This window comes from Larus michahellis, chromosome 2, assembly GCF_964199755.1.
Source record: "Larus michahellis chromosome 2, bLarMic1.1, whole genome shotgun sequence".
Lineage (NCBI taxonomy): Eukaryota > Metazoa > Chordata > Aves > Charadriiformes > Laridae > Larus > Larus michahellis.
The window spans coordinates 157,789,022-157,815,244 of NC_133897.1; the positions used below are offsets into that span (position 1 = coordinate 157,789,022).

General features: G+C 39.2%; 1 long non-coding RNA gene across 4 annotated transcripts in view; it reads left to right on the forward strand.

The window, feature by feature from the left end:
* LOC141739817 (uncharacterized) overlaps positions 1–26,223 on the forward strand; it is a 53,984-nt gene that overhangs the window by 11,547 nt on the left and 16,214 nt on the right. For 2 of the 4 annotated variants that reach the window (XR_012585795.1, XR_012585796.1), the window contains exons 2-4: positions 5,052–5,152; positions 24,186–24,288; positions 26,002–26,143. This is a non-coding gene — a long non-coding RNA (uncharacterized LOC141739817). Of the gene's footprint in view, positions 1–5,051; positions 5,153–24,185; positions 24,289–25,388; positions 25,511–26,001; positions 26,144–26,223 lie in introns of those variants that run through there. The other 2 variants (XR_012585797.1, XR_012585798.1) reach the window with 2 other exon arrangements.

Here is a 26,223-nt window from a genome sequence, read left to right on the forward strand (position 1 = left end):
CAGTGATTCCCAAAATCAAGTGAGTTCAGTTCACAAATGCAGCAGTACAGGACCTACTGCCCACCTCAAGTTATTTTCTTGGTTTGAGGCTTAGGCTTTGAGCATTAGGACCTGAAGAGCGGAACATGCAGTGCCAGAATTATTCTCAGTTCTGTCATCTGAATGACAAATTATGACTTCAGTGACACCTGTCCAGCTATTTTTATTTCAGCAGGTAAGGTCAGAATGATCTGGAAGGATATTAGTGAGGAAATCAGTGGTAAATGGACAAGAATGAACAGAAACTCTCTTCTTTTTGTTTCTTGGAGCTTCAGCAGGTCTTAAGGGTTGAAAGCCGAGAAAAACATCAAATTCTTGATTTCATCTCTACAGCTTAGAGAAGCAACCTTAAATGCAACTCTGGAGGTGTCAAAATAGGAAGGTCCTAATTTTACAAAATTGTTTTTCTGAAAGTCGTGGAAGAAATTTAGATTATTAGTATTTATTTTGTTTTTCTATAAATGACAGACAAGAAAGATTATGGAATTATAAAACCATAGAATAGTTTGGGTTGGAAGGGAGCTTTAAAAGCCACCTAGTCCAACCCCCCTGCCATCAGCAGGGACATCTTCAACTAGATCAAGTTGCTCAGAGCCCCGTCCACCTGACCTTCAGTGTTTCCAGAGATGGTAGATAGAACTTGTGGATGAATCATAGTGGAATTTAAAGTGGAATTTTGTTCTTCTATGCCTGGTTTGAGTCTTCCAGACTTCTCTGCCTTTCTTGGGCAAAAAAATTGCTTTATTTGTTCTGATATCAGTAGAGCTAGTTTTCTGGGAAGGGCTGTGAGGAAGTGATTCACAATCCAATCCACTGCCATTTTCATCAAATCTCTCTCCTTTGCATTGTAATATTTTCATATAAATCACAGTATATATTTTTTGAAGTACTTTTTTTATACTGGCTGGCAGTCTTATGCTTCTCTATGAAATTACAGTGCAAAGGACAAAGACTGGAATTTTCCTTTGTCCTTTTCCCCCAACCCTAGGTCAAGGACACATTCAATAACACAAGGAGATGGCAAATGCAGGACTGCGTAAAGAACTTATCTTTTCATGTAACTTGTAATTTAAGCTGGAACTCACACAGATGCCAGAAATACATAGATAGGTCACTATAAGGATTGAAAGTATGTAGGGATAATAAAAATACTATGATATGCAATTGTAAAAGCCAACATTTTGGAATATATTTAGCTGCTTCTTTCCCCTCCCGGACTTGAACCAATCAAACACTATTAGAGATTAGAAGGAGACCCGAGGTTGGAGATATATAAAAAAACATCTGCCAAGTTTGGGATGGCTTTTGCCTTCTTCTGAAACACAGGATACTGTCTCCTATCAGAAACTGAATTGATGGACTGTAGCACAGTGATTTATGTTTTCCTATTCTGATATGAAGAAAATAACTGCAGACATTTGTATGTTGGAAAAAATGTATGCTTATGGTCTGAAAAAAATTATTCTTCTTTTTTAATGAACTATAGGAAGCTTGTCCTCGGAACCCAAGCATTAAAGTAGAAGAAAGATGGACAACATATCACAAACAAGCAAAGGAAGTGAGTTAGTTTAATGACACAACTGGCTGTTTAATTATGCAAGGAAATTATCTTCTCCCCTTCACTGTTTGTAGAAATGAGCTTGCTACATTCAGATTTTAAGTAGCATATCCATAAATTTAAGTTTAATGCCACTGTACAGAGGCTTTCCCAGATAATTCAAAAGCCTATCTCCTCAAAGTCATTGAGACTGTCATTCTGACTAGACAAATTTTATGTTCTGTGTGTAATAGCAGAACTGGATGATGTGAGCTATGCTGAGAGGGCTCTCAAACTTTGGGAAGGTCTGTGTGGATATCTGATTTTGTTTTTTGATTCTTTCCCCCTTTATACATTTATTTCAGAAGTTTAAATGCAGCAATATTACCTAACACCTGCATCCTGCTCTGTTGAAGCTGATATGGATCAGTGTCATTCCTTCAAAGCGTCACACTGGTTTGTACATGCCCTGCACATCTTGCCGTGCTAAGGTGGAGGCCAAGGCAATTCCTTGAAAAACCGAGCTGAGTACTTATTTGTCTGAAGTTTCATCTCTGTTTAATTTAGTTATCCATTAATTCCACAAGGATCACAGCACCATGGTCACTATTAAAGGTCTGAATTGCCCAAGTGTCCTGGTTTCAGCTGGGACAGAGTTAATTTTCTTTCTAGTGGTTGCTGTGTTTCAGATTTGGTATGAAAGGAATGTCAATAATGCATATTGTTTTAGTTCTTGCCAGGCGATATTTATATTTTTTCAAAGACATTTCACCTTCCCATAGAAGCTGAAAAGGAGTCTAGACAGAATGATGGAACGGACAATAGACATCATTCTCGGTATATAAATGGGGTTGGCTGGGAGGTGGGTGCTCACAATCACTGCTTGAGATGGTGCCAATTCACCAGGCAGTCAGAGTGACTTGTGTCATTATTCTTATTGTTATTATTATTGTTATTTTCCTTTTCTGTTATTGGTCTCTTAAACTGTCTTTATCTCAACCCACAAGTATTTTTCCTTTCCCTTTCCCGGTTCAGGCTTCTGGCTGGTGTTAAACAACAACACTCAGTTAGCTTGATCAAAATCTCTCTGTCAGACACAAAGAGGTTGTTGCCCTTTACTTCAGAGTGGACAGCATTGCGCCAGTGAAGTGATTCTCCTAGTTCTATTGGGACCCTTTGAGATGCAAGACACTGGGGATGCTACTGGCCTTGGAAAGGCATGGGAAAATACACTTAGCATTTAGCATCTGGAGGGGGAAAAACATATTCAAACATAAATATTTGTTTCAGCACCCTGTTGCAAATGTTCAGCACAGTGCACAGGGATTTACTTGCTCAGCTCCAATCAAATGTATATTAATGGAAGTTGCGCAGATAAATCCCTAAGCTTCTCTAGGAACAGCTCTTCTGTATTTATTATTCCTCTTGAATTTCAATGCCCCTCAAAGATTAAGCAACCTCAGGTTTTATTTTACTTTTGTGGGAGTTTGAGTAAGTCATGATAACATCCTGGGAACGTGACGAGTGTGACAAAGACCATGTTCTTTATTGGACTGATCTCATCACTTGCATATTGAGTGAGAACATTTTCTGTTTCTCAAACCTCAGTATGTGCTGATGCAATATTTGCGTCAACAGTTATCTGCAGCTCCCTAAGAAAGAAGGAAACTGTGAGAAAGAGTTCTTAGGTTTGTTGTTCTTAATGGTGATTTTTTCCAGCATCGGTATGAATTCTCTTGTGAAATGCAAATTGATCAATACAAAAAGATGAGGTAGACTGGGCAATGTCATTAGCTCTAGGACTCTCAAAGGTTAGTGAGGTTAACAGCTGGTTTCTCCAGATACTCGCTCCCAAATTCCCCTTGAGCTCATCCCACAGTAACTCCGGTTTAGTTCTATGCATTTGATGAGTTTCCCATGGATGCAAAAAAACCCACCCAAACCCTAGCAGTGTTGTTTCTTTTAAAAACTGATGATCTTTGAAGGCATAGAGTTATCTTGGAAATTAAAAGGTTGCTTTTAATAGCTGGTAGGTTAGGAACATATTTTACACTACCTTAATATTGATTAAGGTCATGCTCTTCCTTTCCACGCGTTGCGGTGAAGAGACAATGTCTGTGGGACGACTGCTTTACTCTTTTATTACTTCAGTACTATGGCAGAGATGAAAAAAATATTTCTGCTCAACTTGTTCTTTATTCTCTTCCACTTCAATCTTTAAATTCAGTTTTCATGTCTTTGTAAAGAATTTCTCCAGTTCACCCCTGCTTTCAGGAATTGCTGTGTAAAAATATATGGTCCGAGCTGTGTATAAAGACAAGCCAGATAATGCAAACCGTCTCTCTAACCTATTCGTCTATGTACACTATAGGTAGGTTGAAGACAGATGTTGAAGGGAAGCTATGCTTTAGACTCCTTTCAGTGTCTCTTCAGTTTGGCCTACCAGGGACAGATTTCACCTGTTAAACCAAATCTGAATGGCATCACATGACACTCTCACACTAATGTTGCAGCTCATTTTACCAGCATTCAAACCCCATTTTTCCCCTAGAGCAGGAAATAATGTGTCAATAATGTGAACAATCTCTTAGAAGCAAAGCATTCTTTGTTTGTCAAAAGGTATGTCATACAGAGCACAATGGGTAAAAGCAGCAAAGACTTATCTGATGATGATTCTTTCACCCAAACTGTACTTTCTCTCTCAGATAGTGGACTATCTGCTTAAAAGCATGTAGTGCTCAGGATCAGATAGCTTCCTTTAGATTGCCTGGTCCCTCTCTGATCACAGCTGCTTGACTTTACTGAAAACCCCTGTAACTTGTAGGTTACATCTACACTAAGTGCATCTACTCTGGGGTGTAAATGCTGGTTCCCAGGCCAGGTGGTGCAAATTGCTTCTGGCTGCATCTGCACTACATAGTACTTGGCCCTGGATCTCTTCTGTACCCCTTGTGATGACTCTGTGATTTTAAAATGTAATTATGTTTTTGGGTGGGATTTTTTTCACGTCAGTGTCTAGAAATAATGACAAATGCTTGACTCCTGAAATATTAGTAAGCTTTGCTTCAAGACAAACCCTACCGTAAAGACAAGCTATTAAGATGTTAGTTCCTCCTTCCCTTCTTACTGGTGCTAGATTTTAATTTTTTTTCCTACTTGGCATTTCTCCAGAATTACCCATGTTCTCTAGGTTTTTATTTCACCTCCCTCTCTAAAGCAGTTGCGACCCCGGTAGAAGCAACATAGTAATTTAGGTGTACTGGATACGCTTGAGTTTGTGGCCACCTATGCCTGACACGGGACAAAGAAGGCTTTATCAGCTTGAGTCTGGCTGCAGCTTAACCATGTTAGCATGGTGCTATGCCTGCCTAACGCTGTAGCAGCCCAGAAAGGTGTTGTGCAGAGCCACGTGAAATGACTCACCCCTTAGGAATCCACTTACTCAAGAATTTCTGTACCATTTTGCATTTTTCAGGTAAGACCTACCAGTGAGGATGCAGTGTGTTCTCTTGAATCATTACCGCTGGCAAAGATACACAAGAAAGGAAGATCTTAGCCTGAGCTCTCAGATTCCAGGTAGAGTTTGCATGGAGAGTTATACAATATTTATAAAGTCAACGTGTTTGATCTGGAAATCATTGAGAAACAGCAAAGACAGAACTCTGTCATGCCATATTTTTTCAAAGCCAAGACATACTCCCTAGTGTAAAATATCCCAAAATATGTTTAAAATTCTTTTTATTAGTATTACTGTTTACAAAATGAGAAATGTAGGAATATAGCAGGGTCTGTTCAAATCACCAGAAAGCAAGAGCACACTGAAGCTTCCTATGCAATAAGGAAGCAGTGCAGGATTTTTATTGGTTTCTTGCAAAGGTATGTGTACCAAAAATTTTACTTTCTTGGTTGTGATGTAAATCAGGACTAATTCTCCTTCTATCAACAGTCATGCCTAGCTATGTTTAAAAACAAAAGATGCCAGCTTTTTTGTACGCTGTAGGAGATCTTAGAAAATGAATGATTCTCAAAAAAATGTCAAGTGTAAAAATCTCCTTGTACAAATCCCAAGCATTAATAAAGAGATGCCAGATTCTTCCTGCCTGTTCTAGCAGGTCAGAAGCTTGCAGGAAATGGGCAGCCCAAAGGGTATTAGAGGGTCTCTACTATTTCTACCGAGGAAAATAAGTGAGGTTTCAGAAAGCCTTGAATTTACTGACCTTCTCTTCCAATTTGAGCTAATTCATTAGCTTCATAAAAGCCTTTAGGCACTTTCTCAATAATTATTTTTTTCCACGTAGTTGAGTTCTGAATTAGCATTCATCTCTCTGAAGATAAGAGAGTGTTATAAATGCTCTTTCTAACGGATGGAGCTGAAAATCACTTCTCCTGATGGCTGAAATAGATCAGTGGGGAATTTTCTGTGGTTCCTTTTTGTATTCTTTTATAGGACCTTTCCATGCTTTTATTTTCCCAAGTGTTCAATCATAGTCAAGATTAATATGGCACCAGAACATGTGGTCACTGCTCTACGATATCTACAGGTTTTTGTTTTGTCTTCAAGAACTGGTGTGCCAACTCTTATGTATGTGGTTTTTTTTTTGGTTCCCTAAAGGCAACTTATTGATACTCTGAGCCTCCCTGGCTTGCCTTTATTCATAAAATGTGATTTATGATGACTAATATTTCCATGCTTACACACCTCTAAGCTTTCTTGAATGACCACTTGTAGAGTGGCTGTGAGATGACATATTTCAATCAGAATTGGTGGAGTTCTCCATCTTTGTAATGACAAATGCACACTCCAGTCATTAGAAGTTGAACCACAGCTGTCCTCTTGTTTGCTACAAAGCAACCATGTATAACGACTATGGCATCTAAACTATTTGTTACTAGAATATCATCAAGGTTGCAAAGGTCCAGTGAAATCTGTTCACTTTAGATATATGAAAACTTGGATAGATCTAGGCTCTATTGCTTACAGAAGGTTTTACTGCCTGAAATAGCCTCAGTCAGTAACAGAGCATGCTGCCTGATAAGAAGGTCTTACCACCACCCTGTCTCATGTAGGTGTGTGAAACAGATGCAAGAACTAGAGATGCCTTCCTTATCTCCACGCTGCTAGTCTGGGAAAGCGTGCTATGCAGTGGCTTGTTGCTGCAATAAGCAATTCTTATGTGAAAATGAAAAGCCTGACAGAAGAATCCTGAACTGCATGGATTTGTTCTAGCTTCAGCCTGGTCTGATGTCCAAGGGCTATTCCTTATCCGATTTTGGACACCATTAGATGGCGATACCCTGGAATAGGTCTAAAACTCAGTTGGAGATAAAAATAAGACAATTTTGTCAAACTCCCATTCCTACCTTTGCCAAATTATGAACATTTTCAACATTATTCTCAAACCTGATTTATTCCAGAAGTATATAGTTGTAGTGGTTACAGCATATCCAAAGTAATGCATGAATCCTGCTGGAAATTACTGTCTCCACTTTAGATCAGTATTGTTTCAAAATAGAGTAAGAACCTCAGGGTTTGGCCTATGAATCATCACATTTCCTTCCACCTTCAAAAAATTCTTTTAGTTTCTTGGCTATGTGTCAGTAAAAAATGCATTTGTGACTATACCTGATTTTTGATCCTGCTCTGTAAAACTATTTGTGTGTGTGTGCATATATGGCTGCTTGATCATTATAATTAATATGAAAGTCAACGTTAATGTTGTGGCCTGAGTGGGAAGATTCATATAACCAACATGCATGTGTTATCTGTGATACAACTCCTCAACTGGGCTGTACTGGAAAGAGCTTGCGCCTGCCATCAAGTGGCTCTTAGTTCACAAGACCACTATACACATATTTAAAACTGACAGGTCTTTTTCATCCTTCACTGGCACTAACGGAAAGGAACCATACAATGGTCAAGTACTGCAATGGTAATAAAAAGTAAGAAAGGCCACTGCTCCGGGAACAGTGGTACCCAGCATTAGGAAAGCCATAAAGAGAATGGGAGAGGGGTCCCTGACACTGGGTACAAATACAGAGGCTAAGAAATTGCTTGACAAATTGAATGTGTGGGAGGAAGAGAGGAGAAAGCCAGCGGAAAACTAAAGACACAGATGTGAGTATATCCCTGAGGAAAAACAGCAAGATAGAGATTTTAGGGAATGTAGCGCACTGGAAAAGTAGGTTTGGAAATTGTGAGTGAGAGAGTTGTATGCTGTCATTTGTTTCTGCCTATTCAGAGAAACTGAGCTTTGTCGATCCTTTGCAAAGAAACAAGGCTACCTCAAGAACTATAACCTGTTTCATACTAGACGTTTCTTTAAATGGAAATATTCCCACAAGTTCCCATTTACTTTGGTCAAAGTGATAACAATATTTAACTCTTAAGGAAAAGTACCAAAGTGACCTGGGGGAGGCTGTTCTCCTTTTTTTTGATACTGCCTGGAAGCTTTTTGTGTGTGCGTGTGCTGGTAATTTACTGCAATGAGCACTACTACTACAATTGCTCAGTTGCAAGCTTTTGATAAATGAGAGTCAGGAGCTTGTGGGGATGTTTTAAAGGAGCAGTTCCTGCAGGTAACACTTTTCCATATTTCAAGCTTTTGTGGAATGTCTGAACTACTTGGCAACAAATGTAAGGGATTTACAACAAGGCTTACCTTAAATCATTTCTTTTTACATAGATATCACTTTTAAGTAATCACATGCCTCTTATTTAATTGTATAGCTGTTGTCTAAAAGGAAAGCTATGCTATTTGATTTACTCTACTGGCACTTAAACAATACTGATTGGGTTTTATTCCCAGTGCATAATACATGGACTAAGCAGGGCAAAGAAAAGCAGAGATTTTTATTTTGTCTAATTATAAACCTCCTCAAATAATACGAGGAGGTTCAAAAGGTCAACTTGAACGTGAATGTTATTGAGTATGTAGAGAGAACTTGAAAAACAAGTGATAAAGAGGAAAATCATGAAGATCTAATCAATATGGCTAATGGAGCATTCAGCACACTCTTCAGGAGGCAGCAGGAGTTCAATCCAACTGACTAGATATAGGTGTCCAAGTGTCAACTTAAGCAATATTTGTTAGCCGCATAGCGCTGCCTCAAATAACCAAAAACATGTTGAATAACTTGGGACATCTATGCTAGGCAACTAAGCTGAGCCTCAACTGAACCGCTGCATGATGTATTGACAAAGACTTCAATTTTGTTCTCCATCAATAAGCATTTCTTACTGTTTGAGATATGCTGTCTTGCTCTGCCTGGTCTCCATCTACAACTTGAAAAGAGGACAGGTCTCCCATAGGTCTTGTACCACATCTACCAGCCCCATGCATGTACCTCAGAGAGCCTAAACGTATCATACAGCTTTATACCTCTGTGCCTTGCAAACTCGATTGAACGTCAGTACATACGTCTTAATTTCAGCTGCATCTCACCTTAAGTACCTCAGCTCCTGCTCTCCTCAGTGGCAGATTAGGTGCCCAAAGCCAACACTGAAAAAGGCCTGTCACTGAATTCCTCTGTCCTGGAACACGGTTTGCACAGGAATGCTGAGGGTAAGGGGAAGGAGGGGCAGTTCAATCTACCTTGTGACGTTCATGAAAGAGGGCAAAGGCAGTGAATGGTATCGGGTGAGGGGAGCTGATGCTCAGAATTTACATTTAATTGTACAGCTCTTCTCCAAAAATAAAGCTATGCTCTCTGATTTACTGGGGAGGCACTTAAACAATACTGATTGGGTTTTATTCCCAGTGCATGGACTAATCAGGGCAATATATTCTTATGACTGTATTATATATTGTTTCTTTTACTATTTTTTTTCCCCAATTCTTTGAATCTTCAAACTTCAAATAAGTTTATAGTGTTATCACGATGAGGACTGAAGAAACATATGTTAAGGCGTGATCCACTCATATGATGACCATTACTGCTGAAAATTATGGGCATGACAATGTGGGGCCAGGGACAGGTCTAGATTCTCACTCCAGCTGTGCTGGAAGCTTGCACTGGTAGATAAAACTGTTAAGGAAAGAAATGCAGAGCTTCAATCCTTGGACCTTCCTCATAACAGCGTGGCAATTTTTTTCTACATTGATGATTTAAAACAGGCCTGATAAAAAGAAGCCATGCTTTAGAAATTAAGGCAGTAAATAATGGATGCATTACTGGAAGAGCAATAATATAGAGAGATAGCATACCATTTACTTCTTGCAGCCATTTGAAACAAAAGAAGCACAGTCCTAGACAAAATAGGAGTAGAAAAAATGACAGAAACCATTGCCATGAATACCACATTAGTCTGAACCACAGGCAACACAACAGGAAGAAAACATGTCATTTCAAACCACACCAAGAAATCTGGCTGAAACTAAGATGACTTTCTGGAGAGCTGTTTACTGATGTGCAGACACCGCTCTTTGAAGCTGATTTTTCCATTTGGCGTATTTATAGTTCAATCAAATATTCTTATTGATTTGAGGTTGTGGTATTTTCCTTAGGAAAGGCATAATGAGAGAAGGTGTCTAGTAAACCCTCCAGAGATTTGAGCTGCCTGGATGCTGATTAAGGCTGACACTGTTGGAATGCTGACTGTGTTGCTCTGCCTGGCTGCCCACTGTGGCATGCCTTTAAAGATCAGGTTTTAGACCAATTAGTTAATTTTAATTGTGCTTATATTAATTTCAATTAGCCTATCAGATGCCAGAAAAGCTAAGACAGTTTTTTACTCTCATTCTAAAAATAAGTACATAAATGAATCAAAGAATGTCTCATGGAGTGTTGGTATTTGCTTCAGTGTTTTGGAAAAGAGACAAAGCATCAGTCTTCCTGGTCATAGTCACAGAGTTGAAATGAGACTTTAATAGAATGAGACTTTAATAGAATAAGACTTTAATAGAAGCTAATTTTCTTGTCTCCCAGGTGATGTTTCTTTTTTGTTCGTTTCTTTACTTACATTGCAAATTCAATAATTGGAATTGTGTATATGATTTAAGAATTTACATTTCATTTTCAACAGCTAGCTTTGGCACACTAGAGTGAAAGCAGCAATGACTTTCAGAGAAACTTTTGGTCCAGGTAAACCTGTCTTAGACAAGAACATTCAGCATCTCTGTGTCTCTGAAGTTTTTTCTCTAGGTCCCTACATGGTATTTGGAAGATTCCCCTGACTCCAGTGCTTGCTTCTACCTGCACTGGAGTCTGCTTCCAGCGTCCTGCAAGTCTGCTGCAGTGAGGCAGCCCGTGCATTTGGACTTCAGTCCTCAGCTTCTGAGTATATGACTCTTTCTGGGTCAAACAGTTTATGCTGTAACGTGGACACCGCCAGAAAGTCAGTGGACAAAGTCTGCTTTTCTCTGTGGGAAGATACATAGGTGTGAAATTGAGGCCAGTTAACTTTGGTGCTGTAAGAAGACCTCCCAGGATCAAATTCTGTCTTCTTTAACATCTTACACCACTGGTTACTGACATGCTTTATCCTGTGCTTGGCATGTACCATTTACCATTGGAAATCCCATAGTGAATGATGTTGCTGATATCCTGTGGGTAGAGAAAATCACACTTAGACCTGCTGAATACCATGTCCCTGTAGATGAGGAATATCTAGTTTTAATTCTGCCCTAACTCCATGGACTCCTATGAAGTTAAGCCAGCAAAACTGTCTGTGATGTTTAGCTCATTAATGGTCATCAAAGCAACTGAGCTTGCTTTGAGATATTTGGGTTATATCTAGTGATAAAATGTTGTGGTTTTCTCTACCCAAATTCTGAAACATAAATCATAGCTTAAACCAAAAAAGAGTCTGTAGCATTACAAATGTACAAATCTCTCTTCTCCTCCATGAATAGAAAAAAATGGATAGCAGTTACAAATGTTTTTTGCATACAAAGCATCTGTTTATGCTGACGCAGATTATTCTTCTCACTGATAAGTAGGTAAATAAATTAAAAAAATATAATTTTCTGCCTGGGAAGAGATTCAGTTGCAAAATACAGTAAATTAATTCACTTAACGTGGAGCTATTTCTTAAGTGGTTGTGGAAACTAGACCCATAACTTGAAATGATGCACAGAGCCACTAGAGGGTGTTTTGAAGACTGCTCTGCACCTGAACTTGACTCATCAGTAAGATGTTTTAACTGTATCTTCAGGTTGATGTTTAAACTACTAAGTAGAAAGTTTTTTACGCAACTGCTGATAAATCTCAGTTATGATAATTTCATATTCAGAAGGTTTCTCTGCTGGAATTCAAAACAACAGGGCCAAATCCTTTAAAAATCAAAGGTAGAAGCTGCAGTGCAGAAGCATCTCCAAGATCACATCAGCTGGAAAACACAAGCTCTCAGGGTCCTGCACGATCCTTGAGGAAAGCTGAAGCTGATGGCCCCAGCCCCAGGCTGCAGCAGACTTGTACTTAGCATAGCCCAGCCATGGGCAAATAAAGCTGCAAATAATTTACATGGGGCTGCCAATAGCCATGACTGACAAAGAAAACCCAGCGTGTGGGAGTGTTTATGTCACACCTCTTTCCCGGGAAGTATAAGCAATAGAAAAGTAAGAGGGTCATGTGCCAGACTCTTGAAAGCCTCACAGCCCTGGACTCTCTATTGAGCCAGCGATACTGCTGTGTAATTTGTTCTGTGTCTGTTGTTGAAATGGGTTTGCTTAAATTTTTCATTTATCCATCCTTATTTGTTTTAAAGCCTGTGCTAAACCTTGCGCGCTTACAGAATGCACTGCCAGTAAGGTGGCTTCACTGAATATGGCCAGTATTTTAATAAATGGAATTTGTGAAGTCCTAACAAGGAAAGTTGCAGCAGCCTGAGAATATAAAGGTTTCAGGATGATGATGATCATAATAATAAGGTGTGAGCTAGGAGCCTGACATGCTCTAATACATGGAGAAATAGTGAGGAACAAGTTTATGATTCCAGAAGCTATCATTGAAGAGGGATCTAGTTCCCACACGTCCTCTTCTTGTCCATGTGAGCAGAATTATGTGAGGATGGACTGAAGCCCGGACTGAGCTCATACCAGCATGAGCTGGCTCTGGATACTTTCCCTCAGAGGAAGGGCAAGCATGTTCAGGAGATGGCATCTCACAGAGAGGCAAGCTGCCATTTGGGCCAACATCCTGGGAAATGGGCCAAGGACCACAGCTTGGTGAGAAGAGGACCACTTTAGCCAGTGGGGTTACGAACAAACCAGAGCACTGACAGCATCACGGCATGCGCTTTGGCTGAGTATACCCAGGAGATCCTGGATTGCTACTGAGCTCTGCAGATCTTGTTGAGCAAATACCCTTTTTTGGTGTTGCTGCCTAATCCACAGAACTAAAGCAACCTTGAAACAGAGTGGGCACAGAGAGCGGGCACAGAGGATGAGTGAGACCTTTTCAGAGCCCTGCACAGGATACCTTTGGGGCTATAATTTGTATTTTAGCTGTAGGTTAGGTTTTTAGCAGTTAAGATTTTCAAAGAAACAAATTAAAGCTACAGCAAACTGGTCTGAGAGCTTTTATTTTCTCAAAGCCTTCTGTCGATTTATTTATTTAGTCTTCTCTCTCCTTTCCACCTATCTTTGTGTCAGGATTAATAGGGCCTGAAAATAAGACATCAGAAAACAGTAGTGGCAAATCTGATCTAGGTGTGATTAGCCCTTGGCTACTTTATCTCCAAATTGAAATATATAAACAACATATAGATGTTACATGAGTGTTTTGACTACAAATAGCTTCAGATGCAGTAACATCAAACAAAGCTGGAAACCACGAGCTCATAGACGCAGCTAGCACCTTTTAAAAAAGCCCCTGCATTTTGAAGTATATTACCATGCAGTGGAAAAAAGAGGCTTAAAGCAACTCTTAGAATATCACTCTGAAAAGAAAATGATAAACATTTTACATGCCTTAAGTAAAAAATGTTATTCCTGTAAGCCATATTTCACCTACTAATTTCCCATTCATCTCATTGTGTAACATTAGCAGGAAAAAAATCCCAACAAAATCACTTGAAGTCTAAAAGACTAGTTATAAACTATTCAATTTGGCTAAAAAAGTAATTATTCTCATGACTTTTTTCTTTTAAAAAATATTATTTGCTTAGAATGGCTCTTTCTATTACATTGCTAGAACAAACATAATGAAATAATGGACCAGTTAGTGGGCTAATGTATTTTTCACTGGCTTTTTATCATCTTTCTTTAAAAAAAAATTTGTGCTGCTGAGGGTGAAATAGTATAATAAGGTTAATGAGTAAAGAAATAACACAAAACCGCTTTCATCACACTTAGCAGCTCTAAATCACAAAACAGGCGAAACAGATGCTTTGGAATGCAGCCGAGGAGTTGATCAGTAGAAGCTGATTATCTATTAATGAGAGGGTTTTAGTGGTGTACCCTGGTGTAAAAATCACTCGACTTCATTCAGGCAGCCATCAGTTGCAAAAACTATGTATATGAATCACTTGATTGATGTACAAAATTCAAAACAGATTTTCCCCAGTGCCCTATGGGCTGTCATGCACTGATGCTCTCCTATCTGTTTATGTTAATGAAACAGGATTTTTCAGTAAGTAAATATGTGTAGTATTTAATTAAACGCACTGCTGGGCTCTGTGTGAAAATGTAGCCCCATTGTTCAGGAGTGCTATTTGACTGCCACTCTTTGTTTTCACCCCTGGTTTTCCTTCCCAGTTGCCTCAGTCCCCTGACTAAAGAGGAGACGCGTTTGTCCCATGCCAAGACCTTGTGAGCACCAGGGCGTTACGCCACTGAAAGACCGACGACAGCCCCCATCCCTGAAGACTTGCCCTTGCGCCATTACCCTCAAGCAGAAGGTGCCTTTGACTTCAGTAGCAGCAGCCACAAACCCTCAGGTTCCCCTCCCCGGCCCCACACTAGCAGGATTGCAAACGGGGATCTACCGGAGAGTGAATCGCCCTGGCACTCAGGAAACTGCTCTGCTCCCGACTACCTTTGGGGTCTAGGCAATGACTGGGGAAACTGCTTTTTCATGCAGTTTGTTGCCTCGTTTGGGGATAAAGACTTCTTTTTGAAAGTGTTTCGAGACTGAATGCTTAAAAAATTTTTGTGAAAATATATGATTAGAGCAGGAGTAAAAGCTTGTGATTCCTACTTCAAGATCCTACATGTGGGCAGGGCAATGCAATAAAGAACTATGAAAAGACTGAAAATCAGGCTTAAGGTAGAAGCCTATAAAAATATTTCCCTCATCTCAAAAAAAATCTTATACCTTTTGTTAAAGTGGAAGCAAGATTATTATTAATATTATTATTATTTCACCTCAATACATTTTTCTGCTTAATTTTTTTTTGGCATTGTCATAATTATTTTCCTGAACAGAAATAGAGCAGTTGCTGATACACTCTGCAGCGCTCACAGTAAGTCTTGGCATGATTTGTGGCTTTATTTATTGAAGAGCTGGTATTAATAGTTTACATTTATTAGTGGCTGCACGCCCTTTACTGCGGCATGCATTTGCAATTTAATGCTGCCATGTATCAATGGTATTTGCATGTTTGGTATTTTATTAGCCACCAGCAGTGCTCATGCATTTTATTTAGATCATCCTATAACTTTCCCCGGCTGTTTATGGGTCTGTACATAGGAAAGGCTCAGTGTACCAGTTCTCGTCCATACATTTCTAAGAGTCCAGAAGCTGCACAGGCCATGTCCAGTTCAGATCTCTCCTCCTCTTCCTACCTGGTAAAATATTAAGGATCTTTTCCAGATTAATAGGGTTAGGAAGACTTTGCTGAATATGATCTTTTCTCTTGTGGCATCATTAATCAACTGAGAAAGCAATTTAAAGGGAATGGTGGACTCCGCTTTGTCTGTTTAGTCTGTTTTTTCAGAGGTTCAATACAGAGGGGGGCTCAGAATCCAATTAACTGAAGTTATTGGTATATTCATGAAGAGCTGCTCCTTCCACCGTATCCTCAGTAACACATAAATAAGTACTTGAGAAATCTTCCTTGCTCATGGATACTTTTTTTTTTAAACAACAAAAAAAAGATTCTCAGCATCGTTCCAGATCAGTGATACAAATCACATGACCGAGGGAAGCAGAAAAGCCACCTCCATCCATGGCTGTGCTTACACTCTGTCAATACGTATGAGAGCAATGGCTTTGTTTCTACAGACAGCAGGCCTTTCCCCTAAATGAATAAAGATGCTAACAACACGTCCCTCTCTCATGCTGCAAAAGTTCTCCCTCCTCAGAAATAGAGAAAAAAATCTCCAAAGGATATGTATTCTCTTTCTGAAAGTACAGTAAAAGCACCAGGTTTAACATTAGCATCAGCTCAGTTCACTTTGTTGAGTGAACTACCTTCCATCACTTTTGGGGAGACTTTGAAAGCTGCTTGGAGATTGCTGAGCAGAGCTGGGGAAAATGCTCTGAATATTACTTGCAAAGCAGTCTTCAAATTAAATTCCCCAAATTGCCTTTTGCTGTGTTTTTTTTAATCACCTAGCAGCCTTGTTTACGAACCTTCATGCAAACGGCATATCAAAACATGGTTATTTATGAACAAAACAAGTCATCCAATCCTTCCAGTTATATAAAATGGAATATTTTTTACATACTGAATGCATTCTCTATTGCCAGGCCCTGAGTTGTCATGAGACTGTCTTACAAGTCTTAAGACTGTGGTGATATTTTGTTTGAAAGATCATACAGTTAGTGTTCATTTTATCTGGTTTCAGAGCTCTGTAAGATTCACATTTCTAAGCTTTACCTGCACCTGTGTGTATTGCACGTATATCGGAAAGCCAGACTCCCATAGCCCTCCGGCTCCTCAGTGATGAATCTCTAAAGGTACCAAAAATAGTGTGATCTTAATGAGGAAATCATTAAATTTGGCAGTTTCTGAAACCTCATGAGATCTACAGCAAAACCTCCACTGATTTTTTTACGTAGCCCAGATTTTGACCAATGTGAAATCAAATATTTAATCAAACTCTGCATTACAGTAAAAAAAAGATGGCAAAATGAGGACAGCTGTGAGTACATCTTTAAAGGTTTTTGGTGGTGGATGGCTACAGTATGCATCCAAATCTGACATCTAGTTCTTCAAAATTCTCGTCTAACATCTAAAGCATGCAAGAGCTGAAAATCCACATTTTCTTCTAGCTCAGGCCTACATAGATTCACAGTCTAGATGATCTTCCATGAAGATAACTGAATATCTTGATAAGAACAGAGATATAATAGTCTTATCTTCTAGTTTAGGCCTGAAACAGAAAGATAACAGTAAAGGGACACTGAATAGTCATGCAATCATTAAGCTTTTCTAAAGCTCTGATTTAAATTTAGTCCCTACGTATAATCTTTCTATGTTACAAATACGACAAAATTTCAGCAGAGGTTTCCAGAGTCCCCCAGCCAGTGAAAGTATTCTCAGGTGTCTCTCTCACAGTCTCTCATCTCAAAAGTGTTTCCTATCTAACAACTAGTTTAAACATCATTGATTCTGGCACAGGAATGTGACCTACTGTGGGAACGATGATGTTTTTAGGGGAAAAAACTCACCAGCTATGGTCATGCTGGGCAAGAGTGGTGGGACCAGTCCTTAACAAACCCATCACATCGAGAAACAGATTTTTTTTTGCTTTTTATATTAACTTTTTGGCTAACATTATACAAAAAAAAAAAGCTTACTTATGTCTTACGAGGAAGAAAAAAAGACTGACTTTCGTTGCAGAAAAGTTACAAATTGTTGCAAAAGAATAAGAGTGATTTGTCCATTCCTCCAACAGGATCTTGCTCTTACGACAGTGAAAGGTCTTCAGCATGATCTTCTTCATCTTTGCTTATAATGGGGATAAGGCAATTTGAGGCAGATATTAAAAGTACTGGGTCTTCCATGGGTCAAACCAATACCACTGGGAATGGATAGTAATTCAGAACAAATTCCTCAATTTCTTACAAGTTGCCTCAAGTTAATACAGTGACTGAACATAATTTTTGGTGAGTGCAAGAGAATGATCATGAATAAAGCAAGTGCATCTTGATGCACATATATATTATAGGAGCCTGTTTTCTTTTTTTTTTAACGTGTCAAAGTATTTAGGAAAAGGAGATTAAGTGAACAAGCCCATAGATGTGTCCTTGCCTGACAAGGTGTTCCCAGTTAGGAGATGTGATCAAATTCTACTTTTGTTCAATATGTATTTATTGTAATTCTATATACAGAAACATAAAAGCATATATACACTCTGAATTTCTGTGTGTTTAGGTTGGGCCTTGAAGAATTATTTTAAGTCTAGGTGCTCTTTGATTTGAAGTAGCACGAGTCACACACACACACAACAAGGAACAAGCAACTTGTGTGCCTTTAATCTCTGTGTTCATATTGGTAAGGAAACGTAAAAGGGTTATTTCCAAGAACTGCATTTCTTGAAAGAGAGAGAGAGAAAGGAGACTGGTTTAGACCACCAGAGAAGTTCCTGTGCAGCGCAGTCTCTGCTGTGAAGAGTTTGCATCTAAAATAACTGAATGATGAAACCCCACCTCTAGCACTTAAGATCAGGAGCTCAGGTCACAGTGAGTGACATCGTCAAAGGTGTAACAAGTATCCACAGGACAGGACTTTGGGTCTTTGGAGTGCCTGACTAGCACCGTCACCACAAAACTGATGAAGAGGAGGCCCTCCATGCTTTGACTTCAAGAAGGAGAGACGTGAGCCAGCCCAGCCCCGTTAAGTGCCGCAGGCAACTTGGGAGGCTCCTGACAGCTCACAGGATCGTGCCCACAGGCAGGTGGTAAAGCCAGGACAAGATTAAACATCAAAGACTAAATTGCTTTACTTTTCTTTAACAGGAAGATAATACAATTGCTTTTGATCCTTAAGTTTTAAAGGCAGTTGTGAAGCTTTAAAAAGAGAATCTGAGATGATGGCCTGCTGAATCACTTTATTTTGATAGAAAGAATCATACTCTTAAATTCAGAGCCCTCACTGAATCATTCTCCTAGACTTTCCATAAAAGGTGTAGCATAACGATCTTAATTTTTAGTCTTTCTTTCTTTGAGTGGTTTTTCATCTGATAGAGAAGCTATTTTTTTAATAGCATCATGAGAAAAATTATCTCTTTCAGACTGCCTGCGTTAGAGGGCAGCCCCAAGGTACCAAGGAAAAGACAGATGCTTTAAATGATGCTGGTGGCTAAGGTCCAGCCTAGACTGTGCTACCGCCTGTATCTGTCTTTACAGGGAACAGGTCATTAGGTTTGTGAGTCAAGGCAAGGCCTGTGAGTGCGGACGTGAGCACGTCTGTGAGCAAGGGACTGGAACACGTAGAGAATAGATAATATCCTCCTCCATATAACAGGCAGCTGCTGAGCATCCTCTTGTGTATTGTAGAAACTATATCAAAAGGAATGTTCTCCATCTACGTCTCTTGTGTACTGGCCTGTCCCCACTGTGACCTTGCAGCCATTCCTGACAAAGACAGGGGAAGAATGAAGAAAACCAGCCCCTTTTTTAACTCAAAAAGAGTAGATATTGTCAGAATTGGAGGAATTTTCTGATAAACAAGCTTCTAATCTTTCTGGTAAAACCAAAACTGTTTTGCTGGGAGAAGTCAGAATTATTCCAGAAAAGTTCTCCATCTTCCATATGGCTTAAATCTGATTTTTTTTTCTGTATGATATTCTATTTTGAGGGATGAAAAATAGTTTCTTGCAAAAATTAAATTCATTGTAATAATTAAGTAACATTAACAAAGAGTTGTCAAAGCAAAATCAAACATTTGAACAAAACCCAACTAAAATATTTTGGAACAAGTGAGCTTTTCGTTTATTTGAGATTTTGATTTGTGTAGTAATTTGGGGAGAAGAACATGTGCAAAGAAGAACTTAAAACCCACGAAAACAATTTTTTGTCCAACTGTATGAGTGTGTTTCTGAATATTCCTTGCATAGCTTCTTTATTCTGATGGATTCATTTCCTCTAAAACCATTCTGAGTATAATGCAAATGGTACATAACTGGGATACTCTTCTCACTGTATACTCTTCTCACTGTCTCTTTCTCTGTGTTTAACCCTTGTGACCTTTTTATCTGGTTCACTAGTCTCTCTCTTCATATTTAGTATGATCACGTCAACCAGGAAAGTGTCTGACAGTGTCAAACTCAGTTTTATTACAGGCTCTTTGTCATCACAGGCAGCCGGAACTGATATGGTGCAGCTCCAGATTTCCCCAAACATTGCACAGCTGCTTTCAATGATGCCAGACACTTTTTTGAGGCTGGACTGCAGAAAGCCAAATATTGGCTTGACAGTGATGTTATAACAGGAGACTGTAGAAAGCATGGATCCTTTTCACTCAACCTACTCGTACTATACTTTGTGGGATGCTGAGAGCCAAACTACAAGGGAATGCCAAGCTAAGATGTATTACTGTAACCAGCAGAAATACCTTTCCTGGGATGTTGGGCTGTAACCTCGATTCCTCTTATTCCCCACACAGAAATGAGCTCCGTTAGGCCTGGGTTTCATGAACTGGCTCTATTTCATTAGGAACCTTCTTATGGCCTACTTCCCTGCAAGGCTCACAGACACAGACAGGGTAAAATCCATTTCAATTAATATTTGGCGTGTGGTGTAGATGTTTGCATTTGAGCTAATTACTAGGTAGTCTTTATAATCAATGCAGAGAAATGGGTGCCTCTACTGCATGAGTCATCTTATCCCAAGATAAATACTTAAAATAGACTAATTGCACCTTGCAGATGCCTGTTTCTCCCCATCGACTGTAGATAGAGTTTAGACAGCAAGATGCTCTAAAAGTAGATGAAGTGGGTATTGTTGGAGAAGTCTTCCAGCACTGCGCTGAAGATAGGTGGTTCTTCTGATTTGGATTTGGCGGTGCTCCAGACATAGATTCAGGCCTCACATCCCCTAGTGCAGGGCACAGGGAGGTCTTCACAAAATTCTTCCAGCAGGAGTTATCACAGCATGGTATTTCCAGGACAGGTCATAGTACATTTCCCTGGCCAGAGTGGATGTCTCTGCTGTGCAGGTGGACTAGGTTAGAAACCTAGCATGGATATAGTACTGCGGGTGTTTCAGATCTTAAGTCACTGATATTAATACCTTTTTTTGTAAAGCTTATTATCAAAAAAGTTTTTGTAGAAGTTGGAAGCCTAAGTTGAAGTCAAAACGTTCACTTAATGTTGTGTTCTAAAAAAAACCATAAAATGTGTGGATGAACGCACATACACACACATACAAATTCTAAGGAAAAGGGTTCATTCACTGTAGCTGCCTCTATAGCTGAACTGGAGCATGATGCCTGAGGAAATGTATAGTCATGGCTTATGTTGTCTGAAGATACTTTTCCACTGAAGACTCATTTATTATAAGACCTAATATAAAATAATGAATATTTGTTTTAAGTCAAGTCAGGACCAGAACTTATCTCCCGGGGGATATGTGTAATTTTTGTGATAGCTAGGAAAGACTTACTTTCCCTGGAGTGAACTGTACTGGATTTAGTGCTGCATTAGTAAGCCGAGCATCTAAACCGTGCTTATTGGTAATTTAGCTTCTCTTCAGCAGAGCACTAGGGTGTTTCTTTTCTTAAGCATGCACGTAGTCGCAGAGATTGATTTCAATGGAACTACTCAGGAAATCAAGATGAAAATTATTTCTGCTTATTTCACAGATCTAATACTTCTGATTTTAGAGGAATAGGCTTTTCTGAAAATTGGATTTTAAGACCACAGTAATAATTTTTGGTTTTACTCGTGGATCTCAAAGCATTACATAAAGATTAGTGCTAATGAAATCAATAATAGGAAAATGTAGCTGCTCATCAAAATTAGTTTTATGAGAACAAATTATGTCATTTATCTTTGGATTGAACTTGCAAACGTATAGAAGTATGTATGCTTCTTGTATGCTTAGTATACTGTATACCTCAAATTACTTTCATTATACTATTTTCTATACTGTAGGCACAAGACAGGAAAAGCTCTCAGGTTTCATTTTTTGCTGTAGTTCAATAATTCACCCTTAAGAAAAGGGGTTGGTTTTATGCAGTTTAAAGAGGCTGGATCTCACGCTACAGGTTTAGCGTGTCTCACTGGGAGAGAGTTTTTGGATGGAGGTCTCCTGTGGTCCTGATGAGTCCTCTACTGAAGAGGGCCAGTGGGGGAAGGCAAACTACCACTGACTCCTCCATTGCTGCTACTCAGGGTACTGAGGCTGAGATTGTTTAATGTCTTCATCAATGAGTGGGATGATGGGACAGACAGAAGCCTAAACAAGTTGGTGGGTGATACCAAACTGGGGGAGCATCTGAAGTCAGCCCTTCTCTGAGCATGGGGTTGGCCCAGAGGACCTTCAGGGCTTCCACCCAACCTGATTCATTCAATGATTATTGTTTTAGCAATGAACTGGGAAAGTGTTGCACTTTAGGAAAAGTTCTGGTGATATTAATCGCAGTTTGACAGCAAAGCCCCTATGGGACTGACTTTTATAATTTGCTCCCACTCTGGATCCTCTAACAAATAGGCAACAGATTCAGGTCTTTAAGTTGCTTCTTTTTTCTTGCTCCATGGACCCTGAAGTCTTCATAGCACTTTCATCAGGACAGGACAGCTGGAGACATTGGTCCCCTGGGTTTGCATCCCCCAGGAAGACAGGTTTTGAATCCAGACTGACTGAGCAGTCCAATGTGGGAACATTCCTGATGAGCTGGCCCTGGCAGAGCCCTAAGTAATGATGGCGAGATGGTGGTGTAAACTGAGCGGCATAACTTGGCATGCTGGGACCACGGAGATAAAATACATGTGATACCATAAAAACATGAATGTTGTTCTTTGGAAAGGAGAGAGGTAGGAGGAAGACAGATCGCTCTATGTGAGCATAAAAAAGCTGTGCCACACATCTAAACACAAGGTGACTGGCTGATGGGTGGAGGCTGGATTGCAATTTCAAATTTAATACCTAAAGTTTTCATTTGAAGAGGACTGGGGGGGGGGGGGGGGGGAGGGTAGGAGAGGAATTTGACTCCAAAACATGAAATTTCTTAAGTCTGTTGCAAAAAGTGCAATAAAATTCTAAATCTCAGCTTTGCCTTAAAGTCACCGATGGCAAGGACTTAAAAAAAAAAAAAAAAAAAAAAAAAAAAAGAGAAAACCTTCCAGTGACCTTTCTTTTGCTGCAATGTTCCTTCAGAGCTAAAGGGTGATTAGCAGCCACCTGAAAAACATATGCACGGGGGGTGGCATAAAGACTCTATTTAACATTGTTGTGAAGCAGCAGGGGAGAAAGCTGCAGCTGCAAATGAACCTGTTCTTTGCTCAAGTGAAAGTTTTGGCACAAAGATCAATACAGTGAGACCACAAATGAATTGCAGTTATGCTAATATAATATGGGAGGATTAATGCAAATTTTTCTTGTTTAAAACTAGGTTTTGGAGCCCAGTGTTTAAAAATGGTCCCCTTAATAAGATGCCTGGATTACATCTGGACATTGATATTAGCATTTTAGAGGCAGAAAGCAGACATTTATGCCTAGGTTCTCGTTTCAACGTGGGATCGTACCATTCTGTTAAGAGCTGCCTGAAGACTGGACTCTCTGTGCAGCGACGGCTGGAGCTAACTAACTTTTTATTGTGTCCAAGCCACTAATAAGAAGCAGCAGTGGTAAAACCCACTTTTGTTAGCAACGCTCAGAGAACGCTCTCCTCTTGCAGTGTCAGCTGGGACAGAGCTAAATGACAGGAGTCAAAATTAGTCAACGGAAAACAAGTCTTGTTAAACAAATCTGATTTGCTTCTTTCAGCAGAATGGTTCTTTCTGAATAAGGATTTGTAATTAGAGGGAACGTATTTAATGCTCATACACAATATAAATAACATATCTGCTACAATGGATAAAAGTCAGGTAATTTTAATAAATTTTCAAAGACTGTCAATAGTGAATTTGGGGATATTGCCAGGATTTGGCATTGGGAATTGACAGCCTGTCTAGACTATTAAACATTTTCATGGGTTGTCTCAATACCTTAAATATAAACGCAACCATTGATTACTTGCAGAATACTAAACGATGGTATGCTAATTACATACAGAGATTGGGGTTAGTCGTTCCATTCAAATAAAATATGCTTTAATACAATTAAATCTGAAAGTATTTATTTAGGACAGAAGTTCGGGCATTTAATAAAGAGTGGAAAAATGTCTCCTTCAATGATTTGACTCCAAGAAAGTGCTAGGGGTCACGATGGGTGAGCATTTCAACATCCATTTCCAAATATCTTCTCTAGCAACAACAAAAAAGGCTAAATATGATCTTTTAGTATATGAACAGGGTAGAGAAGTCTTTGGAGTTGAATTATCTCCACCTACAGTGCTGGATGGATTGATACTGAAATATTTTTATATTCTGAGAGTCTGTATTATTTGAAGGATGTCTAAAAGCTGGAGTGTATGCAATACATACCCACAAACCAGTGGCCCAAAGACCTGAAATGAATTCCACGTGTAACAAGACTGGAGTCTGTTTTGTTGAAAGTTTACTCGATCACAGAGTACACTGAGAGCACACCAGAAGTTGAAGTGTGTTTTATGCCTCAGGGGAAAGGGTAACAATCTGATGCCTGGAAGTTGAAAGGGGCACACTGAAGAGAGAAAGAACAGCAGGGACCACGGGGTACTGGGACACACCGTTGCAGTACTGGTGAGTTTGTGTCTCAAAACTATTCAAAACTTTTCTTTATTCAAAAATAGAATAGAGAACCTTTCTTTGAGGCTGAGACTAAAAGTGCCTGGCGTATTTAATTTAAGGATGTATGTTTCATCAGAGAATATAAAAGAGTGTATTAGGGCTTGACGAACCTTATGTGGATATGAACTGGTCATAGCTAAGTGCAGGCTGGAGATGGGTGAAAAATTTCTAATTATTATGGCAGTAAGGTCCTAAAACATCATTTCTTTAAGAGTTGTAGGGTTGTTCTGAGGAGGCTGTTTAGTTTATTAGGACAATTTTGTGATATAGCAGCCCACAGTAATGGATGTGGACTTGCTTAAACATGGAGGTGCTTTTCACTTGTATATTGTAATGATGACCTCAGAAGAGATCCAGTCTAGATGGAGCTTTTCATCTTTACAATCTGCAATTCAGTAGGATGGAGTGTTTCAGTTGCACACAATTCCTGGTTGTGTGGGTCTTCCATTAATTCTCATTCAGGACAATACCCCTTTTTGTAGCCTTTCATTCCCTCCTGTTCTGAAGACTAAGCCATGAGAATAGAAGGCATTCAAGACCCTGTAGTCTGAGACTCAACATTGCTAAAATGCAGACAAATTATTGCAACGGTTCTGAATTTTTTTTAAAACTGCAACTTAATAAAAATATGCTGTCAGAAAGTATTATTGCCATATATCATGGCTATCAAAAGACTTGGACAAAGGTAAATAACTGTAAATTTCGATCTGTACCTGAACAATCCAAATCTCTAATATCGAATAGCAAGGTTGGCATGCAAATAAACATTTTCACATGAATTCCAAGTTTTGTGTTTGATACAGCTGCAATATCTACCGGAACGGCCCTCTTTGTCTATTTTGACATTCCTATTTAAATTCCATCTTGAAATCAAACTCAGATTACTGTAGATTATACCAGTTAACTATGCTTTTTTCCCCATCATTTAAACAGTTGGTCCAAATTTAAGCAAATGCTGAATTTAATTAAATTTTTTCCTTGTCATTTTCAAAAAAAGTTCTCTCAAAACAAAATCTGTCTGGTTTTGTCTGTGACACAGGTTAAAATCTGCATCTTCTGTAAGACTTTAATGCTCCTTCTGCTACCTGGAGGTCTAGTTTAACACCACCATTTTTTCAAATGTCATGCTCAAAATATGCTTTAACTTTCTAATGATGAACGAACACTATTGGAGGTAAGCCATCAGTGTAGCAATAACCATAGGTTTGACTTAGCCAATTAACACACTTCTATATTCAGCACCTCCACCCCCAAGAATATGCTGAGCATTTCTACTAGCCTGTGCCTCACATATGAGGCTGTCAGAATTTATTTCACATATTTCAAATCTGTAAATTGTAAAAGAGTATTATACCACTAGAATCATCCCTAGAACCAAAGTTATTTCACTGAAGTGTAATCACAATAGGAAAATACCATTTTGTGGTTTTGTAAACACAAGAAGATGCTTAACCTTTTGAGTGGCCAGGGGGATGTGTAAAAACGTTGAGCAGGATACACAGTTTAATGGGCAGATTAGGCAAAACCAGGTAATCATGAGGATATGACATTATCTTTGTAAAAAAAACCTACGAAGATCGTATCTCAAACAGAAAATGCTTAAAATCTGGTCTCTACAGATTTAGAAAATCCACAGTTCAAGTGGATTTCTTGTTCCTCTTACAGAATCTCAGCTTTAATTATAACGAAGGTGCTGACCTTTGTGATGTCCTGATAGTCTCCAAAACACAAACCTTCAAACAGATGCTGAAAGAATAATAAGTGAGAAGTTCCCCTTCTTTTTCTCAGCACTGGTTCTAAAGCCCAGGTATGTAAATTAAACATTTAATTTACAACCACAACGTGAACAGGTGCACGTTACAGGCAGCAGACCTGTTCTGCTGTTCA